The sequence below is a fragment of the Staurois parvus genome, unplaced genomic scaffold (assembly GCF_062004578.1).
Source record: "Staurois parvus isolate SC_StPar_1 unplaced genomic scaffold, SC_StPar_1.0 ptg000017l, whole genome shotgun sequence".
In the NCBI taxonomy this organism is placed as follows: Eukaryota; Metazoa; Chordata; class Amphibia; order Anura; family Ranidae; genus Staurois; species Staurois parvus.
In genome coordinates, this window is record NW_028317813.1 from 7,408,968 (window position 1) to 7,423,863 (window position 14,896).

The window sequence follows — 14,896 nt, forward strand, 5'->3', positions numbered from 1 at the left end:
CACTACTCCCACTGACACCAGTGATGGGGCACTACTCCCCCCACTGACACCAGTGATGGGGCACTACTCCCCCCACTGAAACCAGTGATGGAGCACTATTCCTCCCACTGACACCAATGATGGGGCACTACTCCCCCCACTGACACCAATGATGGGGCACTGCTCCCCACACTGACACCAATGATGGGGCACTACTCCTCCCACCGACACCAATGATGGGGCACTACTCCTCCCACTGACACCAGTGATGGGGCACTACTCCCCCCACTGACACCAGTGATGGGGCACTACTCCCCCCACTGACACCAATGATGGGGCACTACTCCCCCCACTGACACCAATGATGGGGCACTATTCCTCCCACTGACAGCAATGATGGGGCACTATTCCTCCCACTGACACCAATGATGGGGCACTATTCCTCCCACTGACACCAATGATGGGGCACTATTCCTCCCACTGACACCAATGATGGGGCACTATTCCTCCCACTGATACCAACGATGGGGCACTATTCCTCCCACTGATACCAATGATGGGGCACTATTCCTCCCACTGACACCAACGATGGGGCACTATTCCTCCCACTGACACCAACGATGGGGCACTATTCCTCCCACTGATACCAACGATGGGGCACTATTCCTCCCACTGACACCAGTGATGGGGCACTATTCCTCCCACTGACACCAGTGATGGGGCACTATTCCTCCCACTGACACCAGTGATGGGGCACTATTCCTCCCACTGACACCAGTGATGGGGCACTATTCCTCCCACTGACACCAGTGATGGGGCACTATTCCTCCCACTGATACCAACGATGGGGCACTATTCATCCCACTGACATCAGTGATGGGGCACTACTCCTTCCACTGACACCAATGACATGGCACTACTCCTCCCACTGCAAAATTACAGTTATGAAGTAGCAACGAAAATAATTTTATGGTTGGGGGCCACCACAACATGAGGAACTGTATTAAGGGGTCGCGGCATTAGAAAGGTTGAGAACCACTGACTTACAGCATCAGCATTTCCAGATTATGTGAATTTTTTATATGTTAATTTGTGTCATTTGTATCTAATTTCTCACCTTTGGTGGGTGATTGATTGTAAGTAGTTTTTTGATCATAAAACAGTGCAGCGCTCTAAGAATTAAATAATAATAAATCAATAAAATAAAATAAATATGAATAAAATAATAGTGCCAAAAAACATAAAAAATTAGTGCCCAACCATAATAGAAATAAAGACAAGGTGTCAAACCATAAAAATAAATGGTGTGTACACAATTGATAATAATAAATCACACTCCAAAAGAAACCATCCAATATAAGAAAACTTAGCAGTGCTCACATAGTGCCACAAAAAAATGAACATGAATAAATGTATCCAAAGCAATATCCTTATAGTGAAAAAATGGCATAAATCTTAGCAGTGCTCACATAGTGCATCAAAAATTTTTTTTTTTATAAATAAACGTATCCAGACCAACATGTAAACTGTGAATGTTTACATGTTATTTGCAATTAAACCATGGCAACATCTAATGTTTGTGTAGTATTATGTTCAGCAGACTGTGTTCTTCTATTGTTGTGACTTAGATGACATTCAGAGCACATTTTATGCTCAATTCATGCAAAACTCCACGTAATCCCAAGGGGTTCACATACTTTTTCTTGCAACTGTAGGGGACAGACAGCTATAGATAAACAGGTACACCTTATGTAGGAGGATTTGTTTAATCTCTGTGTATCACCTGAGGCCAGTCACTTCACTAAGTATATGTAAGGGTTTACAACACACTGGTTGCGATTTGGCATGCGATTTGCATGCCATGCGACTTGCAAATCGCATGCCAAGTTGCACCCTATTGTCCCCAATTACAGCGGTCATATCTGAAATTATTATTATTATTATTATTATACAGTATTTATAAAGCGCCAATAGTTCGCTCAGCGCTGTACATTACAAAGGGGGACAGAACATGTGACAGAACAATACCAATACAATGCAAAACATGAGGGGATTGAGGGCCCTGCTCTTTCGAGCTTACAATCTAGGAGGGAGGGGATGGTGGCACAGGAGGAGATAGCTGTGGGGGATGGAGTGGTAGGAAGAGTGGAGGAGGTCGGCAAGTTAGCAGGGGGTGGGGTAGGCTTCCCTGAAGAGATGGGTTTTCAGGGTGCGCCTAAAGGAGAGGAGAGTAGGTGATAATCTGATGGGTTGGGGCAGGGAGTTCCAGAGGATGGGTGACACCCTGGAGAAGTCCTGGAGGCGGGCATGGGAGGAGGAGACCAGGGAACTAGAGAAAAGGAGGTCTTGTGAGGAGCGGAGTGTGCGTGTTGGGCGGTACTTGGATATTAGGTCAGTGATGTAGTTCGGGGCAGTATGGTGGACAGCTTTGTACGTCAGCGTTAGGATTTTGAATTTGATCCGTTGCGCAATCGGAAGCCAGTGGAGGGATTGGCAGAGGGGGGTGGCGGAAACGGAGCGGTTGGAAAGGTGAATGAGTCTGGCAGCCGTATTCAGGATGGACTGAAGCGGGGATAGCCAGCGGCGAGGCAGGCCAGTGAGGAGGGAGTTGCAGTAGTCGAGTCGTGATATGATGAGAGAGTGGATGAGCTGTTTAGTGGTTTCTGGGGTTAGGAACGTGCGGATTTTGGCGATGTTGCAGAGGTAATAGTCCCCTTTCTGCCCACAGCTCCCCGCTGAACAAATGAGGCCAGGGAAAGGTTTTTGTTAACTGCTCTAGATACTTTCTGTTGCTGTTTCCCTGCCCCAGATCCCAGGACACAAGCAGGGACAGAGCTGTGGTGGGACATCTTGCAAAAAAGTGTGACTGTCCCGGCAAATCCAGGACAGTTGACAAGTATGTAATCACCCTGTGTAAATGAAGCCTAATGCATTCCCCATATCCTCCCCCCCCCCCCCCTCCGTCCCTAAACACTTACGTGATTCCTCTCACCGCTCCAGCTCTGTCCCAGCTGCAACACCTCTCTCCTCTATCTGGTATCTCAAGCACATTGAGGGCAGCAGAATCCAAATCAACGTTCATTTTTTTATGGTAGTGCCAAGAAAATTTGAAGGAGCAGAGTGGTAAACATTTCTCGAATGTGCAAATTTCTTAACAGTATATGTGGTTTTCATTCATGAAAGTTCATTAATTTCAAAATTGAATGTTAAAAGCAAATTAATTTTTGCACACATTTTCATTCAAAATTCTACTGTATAAACAGCTTTAGGACAGCTTTACACTGATGCACTATGTTCTGGCCACAGCGTAGAAAACCTGTTGTTTTGGCGCAGGTTAGCTGCGCTTTCCCATAGACTTCTATTATGTCCTGCGGTTTTCGTGCATTTTCTGAAAGCACATCGAAACCACAGGACATAATAGAAGTCTATGGGAAAGGGCAGCTAGCCCGCACGAAAACTGCAAGTACACTGCACTGCAGCCAAACAGCAGTGGGGCTTTGCGAAGCATTGGTCATACAGCGTAAACAATCTGTGTATTTTGGTGGGAATACCTTGGCCACTTATGATTAGCCCAGTACAGTTGACAGCTTCTTGGTGTGATCACTATGGTGGGTTTGGACTAGGATATGAACACGAATGAGCCCATGCCCTGTGTACTGCATACAGTTGTCTTCACCCATTCCGGTCTATGGGTTTCACTCAGCATAGAACAGACACAAAACCCCAGATTGTAGTATGCTCACATGCCAATTCTATTAAAATAGATAGGTGTTCATAAGAACAAAGAAACATCCGACATATCACAAACCGCTCTACTATCACTGGTGGGCATGATGATGTCACTGCTAAGCTCCGCCCTATGTGTTTTGTCATGAGGGATATCATCCAGGGGTTGAGGAGTAGCAGAGATACACAGTTCTGTTTATATGGAATACAGGCTTTTGTTCCTAGAGAGGGGCCATCTTGATATGTCATCCAATCCACTTTAACCACTTCAGCCCCAGGTCAGTTCTGACATTCTTCTCCTAAGTGAAAATCAGATTTTTTTCCTCTAAAAAATTACTTAGAACCCCCAAACATTATACAAGGGGCATTCAAGTAAAACCAGGAATTTTAATTTTACAGGTATAGAAAGGGCTACCAGCATGGGGGTACTACTCGCAGTAGTAAGTGGCAAGTCTATCTTGTTAGTGATAGGTGGCACACATGCCGAGTGCCAGTCCAGAGACCGTTAATCAATAAGGCAGACAACAGTGTTTGTGAGTGCAAAGAACAGTGTGCGGTGATGTGGTTTCTTGTGAGCGAAGGCATAAAATCTGCAGATATCTACAGAAGACTTCAAGAACTGTACAGTGATGAGACACTCAGCTGCAGTAAGACTTTTGAATGGTGTAAACGTTTCAAAGATGGCCATACGTCCGTCAGTGACCATCCCGGGTGTGGTGGTTCCCAGCCCACAGCATTCATCCCTGTGAACATTTGGACAAGGGCGTAGGTAAGGGGGGAGAGTCAGGGGGGTCTGAAACCCCCCCTGAGGAGAGTTTCCAACCATCCCTGCAGCCCTCAAAATGTCCACTCGCCCGTGAGTGGAAATAAGATGGGGGCGACGAGCAGTTCCGGGACTAGGGGTGTGTGGGAGGGATGGGAGGTGGCGGCGGTGGCAACCAGTGATCTCCTGTATGGCTTGCAATGAAGCAGCTGGAAGTCACAGGAGGGAGAGGGGGTGAAGTGGCTTCCAGCTGCTTCATTGAAAGCCATACAGGAGATTGCTGCTTGTAACTGCCCCCATCCCTAGGATCATCGGGTCCTAGCTGGAGATTCCCGACCGGCACCCGTCAATCGACGAGTATCACTGACGGGGGAGACATTGTGTGTAAACAACACAGGTTTCTCTCCTGCCAGCACAATATAATATCCAATTGTTTGGTAAAATATAAAACATGATGTTATGGCGAGTAAATAGATACCTAACATGTCACACATTAAAACTGAGCACGCTTGTGGAATGGCGACAAACTACCCCACTAGGTGATGCTTTAAAAGCCTTTACAGGTTACTAGTTTAGAGTTACACAGGAGTTCTGGTGCTAACATTTGTGCTATCATTATAATGTCCGGGGTGATACCTCACGTGTGGTGCGAACACCGTTTACATATGTGTGCATGACCTATGTATGCGTTCACCTTTGCGCGTGAGCACAGGAAGACGAGAGTGCTTTAAAAAATTTTTGTTTTATTTACTTTTTTAAATTTTTACACTGTCTCTATTTTCTTTAAGATCACTTTTCTGGCTATCACAATGGATGAGCAACATCCCTTGTGGCAGCTGGAGCAGTTTAACCATTTGCCTCTGTTATTTGTCCTTTTACCGTTATAATTGAAAGTAAAAGAAAATTCCAAATTTTGGGTTATCACTAGAACAGTAATAGAGGGAAAATATTCCAGGGGGGACACTAGTTCTGGTGACACTCCAGGATTCCCTCACTCTGGAGGCATATCCTCTCACTTCCAGTTTTGTCTATGGGACAGAAAATCTCCCCTGTGGGACACTAATGACAAAAAAAACTGACAGGGATTATAACCCTTCCTTATTCTATCCAAAATGGAAAAAAAAAAAGTTTTGCCTACAGTTAAACTTTAACCCTGGTTCACAGATTCAAATCACATTTTGAAAAAAGGTTCCTGCACTATTTTTTGTTATTTCAAGGGCGACTTGCATAGACATCTGTGCATGAAGTTGCATAGATGTCATCCAAGTCGCATCTGAAATCACACTGACATGCGGCTTTGAAATCGTGCAACTTCAAGTGAAGTTGCGCAATTTCAAAGTCGGATCCAGTGTGTACCAGGGCTGAAGGTAAAAACAATTAAACTTTATAAACACTTTAATGGCCCTGTAATCTATTTTTCATTAAATAATTTTTTACTGTGTTTTATTCCTCTTTTTAATGTCCTTCATGATCCCCTGAACCTCCTCTTTTCCCCCTCACATCCATTTGTTTAGAAAAAGCAGTGTACATTAGTTGTAGTTATGTGTGCTGCTCAACGCAAGCTACAAGTTCCATATTCCATAGTCTATCTTGGGAATAAGCAAGAGAAGGTGGCTACGTCCCTACATACAGTGGGACCATAGAGACTAAGCAGAGCCGCCTTCTAAGAGGAAGTTGGATTACAGTAGCAAAAAAAAAAAAAGAAAATGGAATTTGGAGATTTGGAGGCTGCTGAGAACAATGAAAGGTACTTTTTGAATTAAGAATACATACTTGAATATATTTTTTTAAAACCAGAGTTTAGTGTCATTTAGGATTTTATTATTTGTTTAATAACAAACATGTTATACTTACCTGCTCTATGCAGTGGTTTTGCACAGAGCAGTTCGATCCTCCTCTTCTCAGGTTCCCCCACCAGTGCTCCTGGCTTCTCCCCCCTCCTGAGTGCCCGCATAGCAAGCTGCTTGTGTCCATTGGCAAACAGGGCATGGCTCGGCCAATCGCTCCGTCTGCTGTCTCTGAGCCAATGGAGAGAGAGAGAGCCGCTGCTCTTGAGCACATCGCTGGATCGAAATCAGGCTCAGGTAAATATAAGGGAGGCTGGGGAGAGAGCAGACCACAGAAAGTTTTTTTTAAAAAAACCTCCTAGCTTTACAACCATTTTAAGAGTAGAGTTGAAATCAAACAGTGTCTGCCTCACCAACAACCTAGCCATGCATCAATGCTTAGAGTATATAACAATGCTAAATAAGAGCCTGTAATCAAAGGGAATGTACAGTATCCATTATTTTAAGTTAACACCTAGTTTTAACAACTTTTGAAGTGTTTATCTTATAGTCATATTTCCATTTTTACATATTCACTTTTCCAAACGCCAGCCAAAGATGGTGTGAATCTCGGCCAGTTGAGCTGGGACCAGCTGAGATTTGATCCAAGTATGGGCAGGCTGATTGTACCAAAGGCTATCCATCGATGGACTTGGGTACAACCTGCACGTTGGATTATAGGATGCGATTATTGCCAGTGGCTATAGCTGGTAGCAGTAATCAGCAGTGTTCTCCCTTCTGGAATAGCTTCCCGAACTCCCCCGCCCCCTGCCAGGAGGAGACAATAGTACTGACTATGTTGATGGGGCAATCAAGAGATTTCCTTTACATGGTTGCAGGAAAGAAAACTGCATCCATCATATAAAGTGACCAGGCAATTTCTGAATAAACTTTGATTCAATAAGGATTTCTGAGATTATCCCAGAATCCACAACAGACACCAACTAGTATAAAAATGACACTTCAAAAAAGTGTCATAGTCCATGCAAAGGCATGTCATACAAGGTAGATGCCAGGAAGTATCTGATGAGGAACAACTGAGAAATCAATGTGTGTATGGCTAGCTTTGGTGTCCTTGGATCACACCTACAAATCCAACTACTTTCTAAAGGCCATGGATGCCCTAAAGGTAATTAAATATATGATATGACCACCCACAGTCAGTATATCAGTATAGACATTAAACTTTTGACTTTTGCTGCCCATCATCCTTCATGAAAAAAAAAGTTAATCTAAGTGTACAAACTGTGTCACAGTCCCTACTGATCCCTCTCTGATAAGCTGGTGCCAATGCCCTGCTATATATCCCACCGCTCCCCTCTCCTTAGAAAGAAGTTAATAGAGCTGTCCTGAGGGTGATCAGATTGTATCTGCTCCACTGATTTCCCTCTAAAGCAGCCTTTCTCAACCTTTTCAGCACAGAGGAACCCTTGAAATAACATTCTGGTCTCAGGGAACCCCTTCTAAAAATTACTATATCTACAACTCATGATACATTAGCATGATGGTCAGTGGGAACAATGCTCCTTACACTTGTGGTCATTGTGAAGAAAACCTCCTTACAGATAGCTAGATCAATGATGTCAGTGAGACTTTATCTGAGAAGCAGAAATTGCTCATTGCTCACGGAACCCCTAGCATCCTCTGGAGGAACCCTGGTTAACAAAACCTGCTCTAAAATCTATGAAACTTTAAAAGGAACTTGACACAAAACAAAAATATAGGAACTCCATCAAAGCATTTAAGTGGCCTGGGACTTTATATGAGGCGCAGCACAACCAACCAATAATTACATAGTAAACGTGATTACCAATTTGATAATAAATAAATAAAAATCCCATTTCCAAAAAATTATATAATAAACAATACATACATAATGTTCACGAATAGAAATTTATTAAAAAATAAATACAAATCGAATTACATAAAAAAACAAATGTAATAATGACAAGCTGATTTGTAGTTGATTCATATCAATACATTTTATACATGATTGAGATGTTACTGGCCATATACATTCCAAATGTTGTAAAACTCACTCAGGAGTATATGTACGTATATATATCTGTAAAGTAAAACATGAGTTTTAAAGTATTAATTAATAAATGAATGACATTGTAAAAACCCAAGGGACCACTCAGTATAGAGTTATTCACCCTGAGGTCATCACAGAGGACAAGGGGGCACTCTTAACATCTGCACGAAAAGAAATTTAATCTCCAAACACGGAAAGGTTTCTTCACAGTAAGAGCTGTGAAAATGTGGAATAGACTCCCTCAAGAGTTGGTTCTGGCCAGCTCAGTGGATTGCTTTAAAAAAGGCCCGGATTCTTAGATACACAGAATATAACTGGATACTAACATTTATAGGTAAAGTTGATCCAGGGAATATCCGATTGCCTCTCAGTGGATCAGGAAGGAATTTTTTCCTCTACAGGAGCAAATTGGATCATGCTTTGCTGTTTTTTTTGTCTTCCTCTGGATCAACTGTGGGTGTAGGATTATAATTTTTTTTTTTTTTTTAATGGTTGAACTGGATGGACTTTTGTTTTTTTTCAGCCAGACTAACTATGTAACTATGTAACAACCCAATGATTGTTAAAATAGGAACTCCCATTGTTGATACAACCTGTAAAGTTTGGCCAATGATGTCATCTGGGATTTTTGGTGCCCACTGATTTTGAACCTAGTTTTGTGTTTTTTCTTCTTTCATAAAGGGGGCAAAAGGGCCAACTCCCCTGGGCCCCCTTGACAAAAGGGGCCCCCCTCTATTAAAAATAATAAAAAACAATATAACAAATTATATAAAATAAACAATACTACAAAAATATAACAATAAAAATTACTTTATTTTATTAAATGTATTTTGGGAAATAATATTTTGCCTGCAATCATCTGTAAAAGTTTTGGTGCCTCAAGCAAACCACACCAAGAGCTTATGCTCTTAAGGAATAGCCAATGACTGCTCGTGTGTGTGCACGCGTGACCTCAGAATGACGTTGTGCCTTGCATTTTGAAAATGTGTCTGTCATTGAGAATATAAACCAACTCTGTGTATGAGGGGCCTCCCGAACATGAAGTGCCCCAGGCCCCTCAAGGTCTAAATCTGGCCCTAACAGTACCCACCAACTTATAATGATGAAGCCCCCCTAAATCCTTGAATCAAAAACCCACTTTTTTTAATGTGGTAGCTTTGCAGCAAAAAAAAGACAGTTTAACCTAAAAAGCCATAATACTCAAAAAACCAATATACCCCAAAATAAATTAACCCCCCCAATAATACCCACAAACACATTTACTGCCATAGAATCTATGTTGGTGCGGGGGGTGGCAGGTGGCATTGGGGGGCTCTACATGCACTCCTGATGTGTGTACATCTGACAAGCCAACTGATGTGTAGCCACTGGATCACTTCCACATACCTTAGCAAAACAGTTTCCCCTTTCCTACTCGTGCATGGCCTGGCCGTGCCTCCTGGGTGGACTTGGGATGAGCATGGTGGGTGCCGCGGAGCAGAGAGCAGGGAGACCATCGAATATCCGTTTCTCTTTCTATAGCCAGTATAGCTGGGAAAAAGGTAATGGAAACAATATCTGTGTTCCATTCACTTCACTTGAGGACAGGTGAAACATAAGGGGTCTTTTAGACAACTCATATCTCATTAAAGAGATCCTGTCACAAAAAAATACATCACATTGCCCCCTATGTAATGAAAAAAAAGTTAAGTAAAAAAAAAATTAAAGTGTAAAAAATGAAAGTTCCACCAAAGAACCTAAAATCCACCCTCAAAATAATTTTTGAGCCCCCACATACGCATTCATACGAATGTAAATACACGTCAGGAGCACCTGTTCATGTAAATATTGATTGGACTACACATGTCGTAAATCATCGTGTATGCCATAGTGAGAGCAATAATTCTAAGGCCATTATACACAGAGTAACTTTAACCTGATGATCTGTAGAAGCTTTTAAAGTGCCGCATATGGAAAATATAGGGTACCAAAGTTTTTTGCCGTTTCACCTGTGCACTACATTTTAATGTTGGGTATCTATTTACACACTGCAACCTCATCTTTTATATTTGGGAACTGTATTGCATTTGCGTGCCCTATAATGAACTTCAGAGTATTTTTGCATTTTATAAATTGTTGCGATAAAGTAGAACTATAGGCAATTGTTTTTCCATTTTGGATAGAGCAAAGGAGGGTTATAACCTCTGCCAGTTTTTTTTCCATCTGTGTCTCATTGCAGAGCTTTCCCTTCACTTCCTGTCCCATAGCAAATCAGGAAGTGAGAGGAAATCCCTGCAAATTAAGAGAATTCCGTGGGGACCCCCAGGTCACCAGAACTAGTGTCCCCATTGGAAGCTTGCCCCTCTATTACTTAGCTGGGGACACTTTCACATTCAGTGATAATGATAAACAAGACAAATTGAGGGTGAATCTCCCCAGTGGGGGCACAGACAGCAATAAAAACTGACAAGTATTCTAATCCCTCTCCACTTTATCCAAAACTAAAAAACAGTTTTGCCTTTAGTTATACTTTAAGTATGATGTGGGAATGGGAACACATAACAAACATATAGGGGGTTTAACTGCAAAAGTGGATATACTTGCTGTAAGAAAAATACAGTTTAATCCAAAATAAAGACCCCATCAAAATAAACAAATAAAACTACACAAAAAAAACCCAAAAACTAAATTAAAAACAGGAAAAAACCCCAAAGACCCAAAAATGGCCCTCTTAAGACTGTTGACCTAGGCTCAAAGCCCCTTGCAGTGTGTTTTGCTTATAAAGAATTTGGACAGGTGAAATCCCTGTATTTGTTCACCAAGCCTATGAACCTCGAGCATGCAGGATTTGCCTTGAACCCATAGTAGACCTGAACCCGCATCTCATTCCTAGCCTGAACCTCACAGGCTGTCTCCTGCTGGCCACACACCAATCAAAATCTGCAGGGACCACTTTCTTATTTATGTATACAATTAATTCCTACGTATGCCTAATCTAGGAAATATGTGTATGTAATGGACAATATGTGATCTCATTGTGACAGTAAGTCACCAAACATTTACTCTGGAGCTGTAAGCTAATATTTCAGCATTTAGTTAAAAGTGAACTTCATAATTGTTCAAGCAGAGCTCCACTCAAACGGGGATGTTCCTATTTAAGGCTTTGAACCTTTGGGGAGCTGGAGTGTACCTGAATTTGACAGGTACCCACTCCCACTTCTGGTGTGATCGTTTAAGGCGATCGGAAGCGGAAGTTGTCCCCCCCGTAGTCTTCTGGGACACAACAGGTCCCAGAAGAATACGGGACCATTCACAAAGCGCAGAGCTTCTCGCACATGTGCAGTGGGCACCCGGCTGTGAAGCCGCAAGTTGCCACAGTTTGGTGCCCACACTGAAAAGGGTAGAGAAGACAGCTGGTGAAACCAGCCCTAGTAGGACACCGCTGGACCAAGGGACAGGTAAGTGTCTGTTTTAAAAGTCAGCAACTACAGTTTTTGTAGCCGCTGACTTTTAATTTTTTTTTATTCAAGTGGAACTCCACTTTCAGTATTTAAATACAATTAACAGTTGAACAGCCACAACGTCTTACTATGTGGCCTTTGTGGATTTCTAATCAAACCACAATATGTAGAACATGGCTCCCCCTGCTGGTAGATTTCACACCTTATGCAATATTGGCTGTTAGAAGAGAACAAAATCCTGCCACACGGGTCTAGGCCATACTTGGATATGTTTATCCATAAATCAGAGGCCTTGGCTACCTATTAATAAACTAAGGTCTTAGAGTAATAGCACATAGTTGTGGAACATGAACATGATAATATATCACCTTTGTTTTAAAGGTGATGTCTGGGCTTGAGAAGAGGTAACCCTTGCAGTAGGTCTCCCTCTACATTGGGAGGGTTAACTGCTCCTTATGTATAGCGGGATTAGAATAACATGAAATACTTACCCAATTCCTCACTTCTGCAGGCATCATCTAGGCATCATGTCCAGTTCCCCAAAACCACTACTCTTCACTGCTGGACCAGTTGTAGCTGTATGATGTCATTACATACAATGCAGGACCAGTGGTTCCACATACATTTTGGGGGCATCTGACAATGGAGGATAGCACTGGCTGCTGAGGGAGCAAGATATAAGGTAACTAATTCCCCTTAAGCCAACCATACAGGAATCGAATTTAGTAGGTACTGTCCAAATTTCGATCCTGGACTATCTGATTGTACAGAAGTCGGTCTATCGACTGACTAATGTACAACTGCCCTTTCAAATTTTCCATGCTCCATCAGTGCCACCTGCTATAGCCCGCAGTGCTGGTCAGTGTATGCTGACAGCAAGAAAGTCTCCTTGTTGTCAGAATACAATAACTCAGTGGGAAGGATTCCCCCATCCACATCGAGTGTGTGGATGGGGGAATCAAGTTTTTTTTTTTCATTCAGCCTTCTGGTTGAATGAAAAAAACTGATCCATATATTGGTTGCCTTATTCATCATCCCCTAAACAAAATGTGGAGTTATTCCTTGCAGTGTGGATGTGGTCCAATTGCAATGGTAGCTTTCAGCCCAGAGCTCAGCTTTAAAATGATCCTAAAAAAACAGTTGTGAAACAACACATTCATCTGCCTTGAACTGTGTTTCCTAATCCATGGTAATTTGTATTCTGCCATCACAATTTGCAGCATATGAGTACTACAGTGCTATTACTAAATGATCATCTTTATAGCACTGACTGCTGCTACAACAATGCTTTAGCTGTAGTGTCTGCAATGTATTATCCGCAGATTCCTTTTCTGCAGAGCAAGATAATTCCTCCCATCTCCAAATAGTCAATGCTTCAATCAGTCATCATTGTTATCAGAGTATACTAGCCATGTATACTAATTTATTAGCTGTGCTGTATCTGCACCACCATTATGACATACTCATCAAGATAACTTGGAACATTGTTACAACTACTTGTGTTTTTTTAACACGAATTTCAGACATTCCTGTCTGTATTTTACACTCATTGCAAAGAACCCTATTCTATTAGAATAAATGTGACAATTTTTTTTTAATTCATTGATACAGTGCAGGCAGTTTTCCCACAGAGGGCAGTGAACTATTCCCTTTATCCTTGGCCCATCAGAGGAGTCCATACTCCTGGGCAGATAAATGATCCAAAAATGCATTGTTTTTATAATAAACACTAATTAAACACTTCTGCTGTGAACAAGAGCTATAATATATATATATATATATATATATATATATATATATATATTTACAAATATACATATTTGTACATGTACAGTTTCAAGCATCCCTGCTCTTCAAGCCTACAGCTTGATGAAGAACAGGGATGCTTGAAACTGTCCAGTTGCTATATGCCATATGGATTGTAATGTATATGATGTTTGGAAGTAAAGACTGTAGCATAATGGAGTATGTATCCTCAATTTATTGTCTGTCTGTCTGTCTACTGCTCAAAAAAATTAAAGAAACACTTTTTAATCAGAGTATAGCATCACGTCAATTAAATTCCTGGGATATTGATCTGGTCAGTTAAGTAGCAGAGGGGGTTGGTAATCAGTTTCAGCTAATGAAATTAACAACAGGTGCACTAGATGGGCAACGATGAGACAACCCCAAAAATAGGAATGATTTTACAGGTGGAGGCCACTGACAATTTTTTCCTACTCATCTTTTCCAACTGTTTTTCACTAGTTTTGCATTTGGCTAGGGTCAATGTCACTACTGGTAGCATGAGGCAATACCTGGACCCTATAGAGGTTGCACAGGCAGTCCAACTCCTCCAGGATGGCACATCAATACGTGCCATTGCCAGAAACTTTGCTGTGTCTCCCAGCACAGTCTCAAGAGCATAGAGGAGATTCAAGGAGACAGGCAGTTACTCTAGGAGAGCTGAACAAGGCTGTAGAAGGTCCTTAACCCAGCAGCAGGACCGGTATCTGCTCCTTTGTGCAAGGAGGAACAGGATGAGCACTGCTAGAGCCCTACAAAATAACCTCCAGCAGGCCAATGGTGTGAATATCTCTGACCAAACAATCAGAAACAGACTTCATGATGGTGGCCTGAGGGCCCAACATCTTTTTATGGGCCCTGTGCTCACTGCCCAGCACCATAGAGCTCAATTGGCATTTGCCATTGAACACCAGACTTAAAAGGTCCGCCACTGGTGCCCTGTGCTTTTCACAGAAGAGAGCAGTTTCACCCTGAGCACATGTGACAGATGTGAAAGGGTCTGGAGAAGCCATGGAGAACGTTATGCTGCCTGTAACATCGTTCAGCGTGACCATTTTGGTGGTAGGTTAGTGATGGTCTAGGGAGGCATATCCATGGAAGGATGCACAGACTGAGACAGGCTAGGCAATGGCACCCTGACTGCCATTAGGTATTGGCATGAAATTTTGGACCCATTGTCAGACCCTATGCTGGTGCAGTGGGTCCTCAGTTCCTCCTGCTGCATGACAATTCCCGGCCTCATGTAGTGAGAGTATGCAAGCAGTTTATGGAGGATGAAGGAATTAATACCATTAAATGGCCCCCACGCTCGCCTGACCTAAATCTAATAGAACACCTCTGG